The sequence below is a fragment of the Pollachius pollachius genome (genome assembly GCF_949987615.1).
Source record: "Pollachius pollachius genome assembly, chromosome: 10".
NCBI classification, from domain to species: domain Eukaryota; kingdom Metazoa; phylum Chordata; class Actinopteri; order Gadiformes; family Gadidae; genus Pollachius; species Pollachius pollachius.
The window spans coordinates 15,863,318-15,870,817 of record NC_136943.1 but is presented as its reverse complement, the minus strand read 5'-3'; the positions used below and the strand labels follow the sequence as shown (position 1 = coordinate 15,870,817).

Genomic DNA, 7,500 nt, shown 5'->3' with positions numbered 1-7,500 from the left:
TGTCTGTCTGTCTGTCTCTCTGTCTGTCTGTCTGTCTGTCTGTCTGTCTGTCTGTCTGTCTGTCTGTCCATCTGTCCATCACCGACTTTGGCATGACACTTTAATCTGCAGTTTTTCCTAGCACACCTGTGCGCTCTCTATTTTGTTACACTATTGTTTATAAATGCTTCCGCGCTGTAAAGAAAGTCAAACGTGTTCGTCTTGTCCCTGAACCCCAAACCGCTCTAGATTTCCCCTGTGTCCTTGAAGAGAAAAGAAACGAAATAACAAAATAACCAAACCCCATTCAAGCCCTGCTGAAAACAGCCTGCTCTGTGCCGTGGAATGTATCTCTCTCTTCCTCTCTCTCTCTTCCTCTCTCTCTCTCCTCTCTCTCTCTCTCTTCTCTCTCTCTCTCTCTCTCTCTCTCTCTCTCTCTCTCGCTCTCTCTCTCTCTCTCTCTCTCACTCTCTCTCTCTCTGTGCTTGACTGGCCTGCCTGGCCTGCCGTTTGAATCCAGCTGCGTCTGCTATGGAGAACCTGCAGGTCACTTCCGTGGATGTGAGCGTTGGTTGGAACCCAGAGGGGGTCGCGCAGGGGTCGGAGCTTATCTGCATAACGGTGCGCTGTTCAAAAGAAGTCCCCAGAGGAACAGCTGGAGAGGCTGCCCCAGGTTCCTACGCACATGGAGCACTATAATAAGAAGCCCCTCTAACTAAAAAACATATTAATGACTGGGAACACAGATGTTAAATTGTGTGTTGAATTAAGTCTGAAACGTGTAGAGCAAATTGTTTCTTTATTTATGATGATCTAAATCTGGATGGGAAGTAATTAGCATTTACCATTTTGTTTAATCAGGTATAACCTTTACACTCTCTCCCACCCTTTTTTCTCTTTATCTTTCTCTCTCTTTCTGTTTTTTGTATTGTGTATTGTACTATTTTAATAGGAAACAAAACACTTAAGCACTTAATATAATGGAATGTTATGCACATAAGAACAGAGTTCAGACTAATGTTGTCTTTCGTCTATCGTCACAGAGCAGCTCTGGGTGAGGGGGCGGGGCCTGGGGCGTGTTCGACAAATTCCATTGGAAGACAGATGTTGTGTTTGCTGACATGAAGCAGAGGAAATCACAGATACAGACCCTATTGTCTCTGCCCCACAACCATGCAGGGCAAGCGGTATAGATAGAAACTCAGAAGAGAGAGGGAGAGAGGCCTCAACCACGAAAGATGAGAGAGATGGATGCAGGATAGAAAGACAGACCACAACCTCTGAGATAATGTCCTCCAGATTGAAGGGCTTTAAAGTCAGCCCTTCCTTCCTTCCGTCCTTCCTTCAGCCTGTGCTGTGCTGAGCTGTCTTCACTCGCATTCCCTGCTACTCCATCTTCATCCTCATCATCATCTTCATCACCGCAATGAGATCAAACCCTGCTATCCCCATTCAGAGAATATTGACTATCGCTCCAGGCAGTGTGGGTGTGTGTGTTTGTCTGTGTGTGTGTGCGTGTGTGGGTGCCTGTGTGTGTAAGCGTGTGTGCTTGTGAGCGTGAGTGTATATGCGTGTGCGTGTGTGTGTGTGTGTGTTTGTGTGTGTGTGTGTATATGATTGCATGCATGTTGGCATGTGTTTGTGTGTGAGTGTAGATGCGTGCGTGTGTGTGCGTGTGTGCATGTTTGTGTGTGGGTGTTTCTGCGTGTGCGTATGTGTGTGTGTCTATATGTGTGGGTGTGTGGTTGACAGGTGCAGAGTGCTAACAGTGGGAGTGTATAAATTAATGACTGACAGCTAAACAGCCCAACAGTAATAACAGTTAAGCCTTGTCTCCCGGACTGCTGGCTCTACACCAATCAATGGATCAATGTCTGTAGGCCTGCACACACACGCATGCATACACACACTCTTTCACGGTCTCACTTTCACTTCTACCCTCTGCACCTGCATACAGAGATGCGCACACTTGCGCAAGCATGGTCGCTCACACACACACACACACACACACACACACACACACACACACACCCACACACACACCCACACACACACACACACACACTCCTTATCCAAACTAGGTGGCCCGCTGCTCTTGGCTCAATATGAGCGGACATCTCACCTCAAGAGGATAGCACCATGTAGTCCCAACGAGGCCTCACATCTACACATCCGTGTCTCTCCTCCTTTATAGCTCCACCTCTCCCTCCACCTCTGCCGGCAGCTCTCCTTCTCTCTATCTCTATCTTTCTCTCTTCTTCCATCTCTCTCCATCTCTCTCACTCTATCTCTCTCTCTCAATCCCTCTTTCTATCTCTCTTTCGCGCCAACTCTCTCTCCATCTCTTTCTCTTTCCATCTCCCTCTCGAGCCATCTCTCTATCCATCTCTCTCTCTCTCACGCTCCATCCCTCTCTCACGCCCCATGTCTCTCACTGGCACTCCCTCTTTGTCAATTTCTCTCTCTCACCCCATCTTTCTCCTTCTCTCTGTCTCTCTCTGTCTCTCTCATACTCTCTTCCCCTCAGCCTCCCTCCCCCTTCCTCTCTCTCCCTCTGTTCCCAGCGTCTCTACAGTGGTCCTCCAGTTCAGTAAGTGTTCCAGCCGTTTCTCTCCCTGCTCTTTGATGGTGCTGGGGAGATGCCTTGACAAGCTGGATTAATGCAACTTGATTAGGGGGATGCTGATGACGGTTGTGTTGATGGTGAGGGGGTCAGGTGAGAGAGAGAGTGGGGGGGGGGGGGGGGGGGGGTTCTCGCTAAACCCACCAAAACCCCCCATACTTTACAGAAAGGGGGAGGGGGCAGAGAGCATGCTGGGAGGAAACGGGAATGACCCAATACACATTGTGTGTGTCTGTGTGTGTGTGTGTGTGTGTGTGTGTGTGTGTGTGTGTGTGTGTATGTGTGCGTGTCTGTGCATGTGTGTGTGTGCGCGTATGTGCGTCTAGCGTATGTGCATATGTGTGTCTAGGTATGTATGTGCGTGTGTGTATGTGTGTGCGTTTGTCTAGGTGTGTGTGTGTGTGTGTGTGTGTGTGTGTGTGTGTGTTTGTGTGTATGTGTGCTTTCCTGGTCCCAACAGAGTCGAACCGCAAACTCTTGGATCCAGTTTCGGTAACACACACGTTTTCACTGCTGTAGCGCCAATTAGCAGAGCACTGGGGGGGCACACTGCCCACTGGCTATGGTGAGGGGCAGCTAGTTAAACTCTGTAAGCCTCCTGGAAACCTGGGGAGAGGTAGTCATTCTATACCATCCAGCTGCGATAACACTTAGTGTATAGATATCACTGCAGTAACTTGGAATAGTTTGCTAAGTGCTGTTGGTCTTGGGTGTATTGTTCTTATTCGTATTACCTTACTCTATTGGGATTGTTATTATAGTGGATTTCTTAAAATAATAAAACTCTAAAGTATGCAATTATAATTTGTTTGCATATAAAAGTACAATGTGTGTGTGTGTGTGTGTGTGTGTGTGTGTGTGTGTGTGTGTGTGTGTGTGTGTGTGTGTGTGTGTGTGTGTGTGTGTGTGTGTATGTGTTTGTGTGTGTCAGTGTGTGTGCACGAAAAGATGAGTCGGGGATTTGAACCGATGCACTTCAGGGAGGCTGAGTGTGACATGGGAGAGCTGAGTGACATCACTGTGGCTGACAAGCAGATGGAGCTGGAGGTAAATAATGGAGCAAGGGCAGGGGGGGGGGGGAGAGACACAGTAAACAGAGAGGAGAGGGGAGAGAGATAGAGAGAGAGGACAGGGGAGAGAGGGATAAAAACTCAGCTGGAAAGAGAGAGGATAAGCAGAGAGAGAGAGAGAGAGAGAGAGAGAGAAAAATTAGAGAAGACTAAAAGAGGCATTTAAAACTATTAAGAATTATTAAGAAAGACAGAAAGAAAGAGAGAAAAATCAAGGAATCGGTTGAGAGAGAGAGGCGTTAGGGGCGAGGATTGGTAGAGAGGGGATGCAGAGGGTGGAGGAGAGGGAGGGAGGAGAGGGAGGGAGGAGAGGGAGGGTGGTGGAGAGGGTGGAGGAGGTATGAAGTGGGGAGGAGGGATGGAAAGGGTGGAGAGGTTGGAGGAGAGGGGGTGGGAGATGGCGGGCGGGGGTTCCCCCGTTCTGCTCCAACGGCTCAGCTGTCATGGTGCGGGCAAGACTCGGGGGGGTCCTTGGTGGGTTTTTGTCGCGGCGCTAAAAGAACACCTGGCCATGGAGTCTGCATGTGTGTCCATGGTTAGAGGTGAGGAGGAGGAGGAGGGAGAGGAAGAGGAGGAGGAGGAGGAAGAGGAGGAGGAGTGAGAGGAGGAAGAGGAGGAGGAGGAGGAGGGAGAGGAGGAAGAGGAGGAGGAGGGAGAGGAGGAGGAGGAGGGAGATGAAGAGGAGGAGGGAGAGGAGGAGGAGGAGGTAGATGAGGAGGAGGAGGGAGAGGAGGAGGAAGAGGAAGAGGAGGAGGAGGGAGAGGAGGAGATGGAGGAGGAGGAAGAGGAGGAGGAGGAAGAGGAGGAGGAAGAAGAGGAGGAGAAGGAGGAGGAGCAGGAAGAGGAAGAGGAGGAGGAAGAGGGTAGGGAGAGGAGGACGAAGATAAGAAGGAGATGAAAGGAAAGGAGGAGGAGGAGGAGGAGGAAGAGGAGGAGGAGGAGGAGGAGGAGGAGGAGGAGGAGGAGGTGACCATGTTTTATTCTGCAGATGGGATGGGGATAAACTTCACAGTGGGGTCCTGGTGAAATATGCTCTGTAGAACTAATGAACTGTGTGTGTGTGTGTGTGTGTGTGTGTGTGTGTGTGTGTGTGTGTGTGTGTGTCTGTGTGTGTGTGTGTGTGTGTGTGTGTGTGTGTGTGTGTGTGTGTGTCCGTGCATGTGTGTGTGTTTGTGTTTACGTCAACCATCAATTTAGCATCGCCTGGAAATTTGTTTGTATAAAAAAAATGTGCTTTGTGCGTGTTTATCCTTGTTACTCACCAACTACTACGAGTCTTATTGTTTATTTCAGATTCAGCTTGTGAGTGTGTAATTGTTGACTTTAAATGCAGAGTGGCGTTCTTGTGGGGGTCCCATGTGTGGGCATGCTTCCTATAGTGGGGGGGGGGGGGCGTTCCATGGCGGGTTCAGATTAGCGTTAGCTAAAACTCTCCGTCTCCAAAAGTGCCATGCAGCCGCGCTCAACTTAAGGTGCAGGACGGCCCTGATTTGCATAAGTAATTAGCTAATGTTCTGCTCAGTCCGCCTTCCATCTGGCTCGCTGAGCTACAACTCATTTCTCAAATTGACAGGCTGGTCACTATCGCTACCCACAATGCAACAAGGCGCCCGCCGAATTAATTTGTCAACCTTCTCCTGTAATGGGGCGTTCACCTTGAAAACTCAATTTACCTTAGGAAAGGGAGGGGGGCGGGGGGCTTTAGTGTTCAGAGAGAGGAAAAAGGCCAAAGATTTCCAACAGAAAAAAATAAAATAAACGAGAGAAACTTTAAAGATGGGAGAATAAAACACGTTGACACTGAGAACAAACCAGGTGGTGTCGGATGACAAGTGTGTGAGGTTGGAGGAGGGGGGTAAATTGGAGCGCGGTGGTGTGAAAGTGAACAGAAACAGGCTTGGTGATTGTTGTTGTAGGTGCTGTTATAGAACCAAGAGACTGGGGATGGAAGCGTCCAATGTAGCGTAGCTGAAGTAGTTGGCCAACATCTTGCCCAAACCCTTTACTCGAGAAACTTTCATGGACGTGTCAGACCAGAAAAGAACATGTCCCTTGGAATGATAAATGTTTTCTTGAAAACTCTATATGGATTTCAAAATATTTATCAATATTGGTATGAGACAAATGCAGCTGTAGAATCTTTCACTTAGTAGGCTATCATGTATTTAGGTTGGTTCCTCAAATTTGATGATTAGAAGATCACTTTACCAACCAATTAATCAACTAATAAATCGATTCATGTATATCAACAGTTTGGCATTGTCTTCAATATTCTGCTCACTGAGACAATTAATTCCAGCAAAATATGGTACTGGAAAAGGCTGCCAGCTGTTTTGTTCATCGCTGAACAAAACACAGCTGCATTCTTTATAATTTATATTAATCAAAGATATCTCGCCAAGGACAGACCTAACGCAGGGGGAAACTGTGTGGTATTGTGTATCAAACAAAGGAAGAACAAAACAGAGCAACAGAAATATTGAGCACTGAAAGACATCTACAAGAGGAGAAGAAAATCATTGTTTAAGGCCAGGAGGGCAATGGCAGACAAAAGCTTCGGAACATGACGCACAGTTGGTGGAGGCCCCAGAGATATAACACAGACGAACACGCACACACACACACACACACACACACACACACACACACACACACACACACACACACACATACAGACACGCATACCAAAATCCTCACATGCCAAACAACAATACTGCATGTTCTTTTGTGTATGTGAACGTTTTGTGTGTGTGTGTGTGTGTGTGGTATGTGTGTTTGTGTGTGTGTGTGTGTGTGTTTGTGTGTGTGTGTGTGTGTCTGTGTGTGTGTTTGTGTCTGAGTGTGTGTGTGTGTGTGTGTGTGTGCGTGTGTGAGTACATATGTGCACCTATATGGATTTTTGTGTGTGTGAGTGAGTGAGGATGTGCGTGTGGTGTGTGTGTGTGTGTGTGTGTGTATGCATGGAGTGTGTCTACATTCATGTATGTCTGTAACTCATTCATGCATGTGTGTGTTGTTCTTGTATCAATGTATCCCACTATTGTTTCCAAGCAAGGAGTGGGGGGGGGGGGGGGGTTTGAGGCCAGCTGTGAGAGTTCGGTTGAGTTCAGTTCCAGGGCCTGCACAGCCAGCAATGGGGCCCCCATACTGGGGCCCTTGGTGTTGTGGAATTCCATGATAGATAGATAGATAGATAGATAGATAGATAGATAGATAGATAGATAGATAGATAGATAGATAGATAGATAGATAGATAGATAGATAGATAGATAGATAGATAGATAGATAGATAGACAGACAGACAGACAGACAGACAGACAGACAGACAGACAGACAGACAGACAGACAGACAGACAGACAGACAGACAGACAGACAGACAGACAGACAGACAGACAGACAGACAGACAGACAGACAGATAGATAGATAGATACAAATATAAATATGTATACATGTTTATATATATAAATAGATAGATGGATAAATAGATGGATAGATAGATCCCTCGATTGATCGATCGATCGATAGATAGATGATAAAAGGGGAAGCCTCCCAGAATGCACCAGTTCCCTATAAGTTAACTCAGACAGCCAGGTATTGATGACACCTGGGGGGACCCCTGGGCTCCATGTAGCAATCATTTAAACATGAAACCATGCCCCCAGCCCAACTAGACCACCTACTAGAACATCACCCACCCGTACTCCACCAATAACCACAACACCACACATCTAGAAAAAAACTTGTATCCCACCAACACCACCTACCCTCAACTCAACACAATATAACTGCTACACCTTCCACCCCTCCCTCACCTTCCCGGGATCAC

At 47.6% G+C, this 7,500-nt stretch overlaps 1 protein-coding gene across 1 annotated transcript in view; it reads right to left on the bottom strand.

Moving 5' to 3' along the window:
- LOC307081991 (transcription factor COE3) overlaps positions 1 to 7,500 on the bottom strand; it is a gene marked incomplete at its 5' end in the record, with an annotated part of 105,661 nt that overhangs the window by 58,917 nt on the left and 39,244 nt on the right.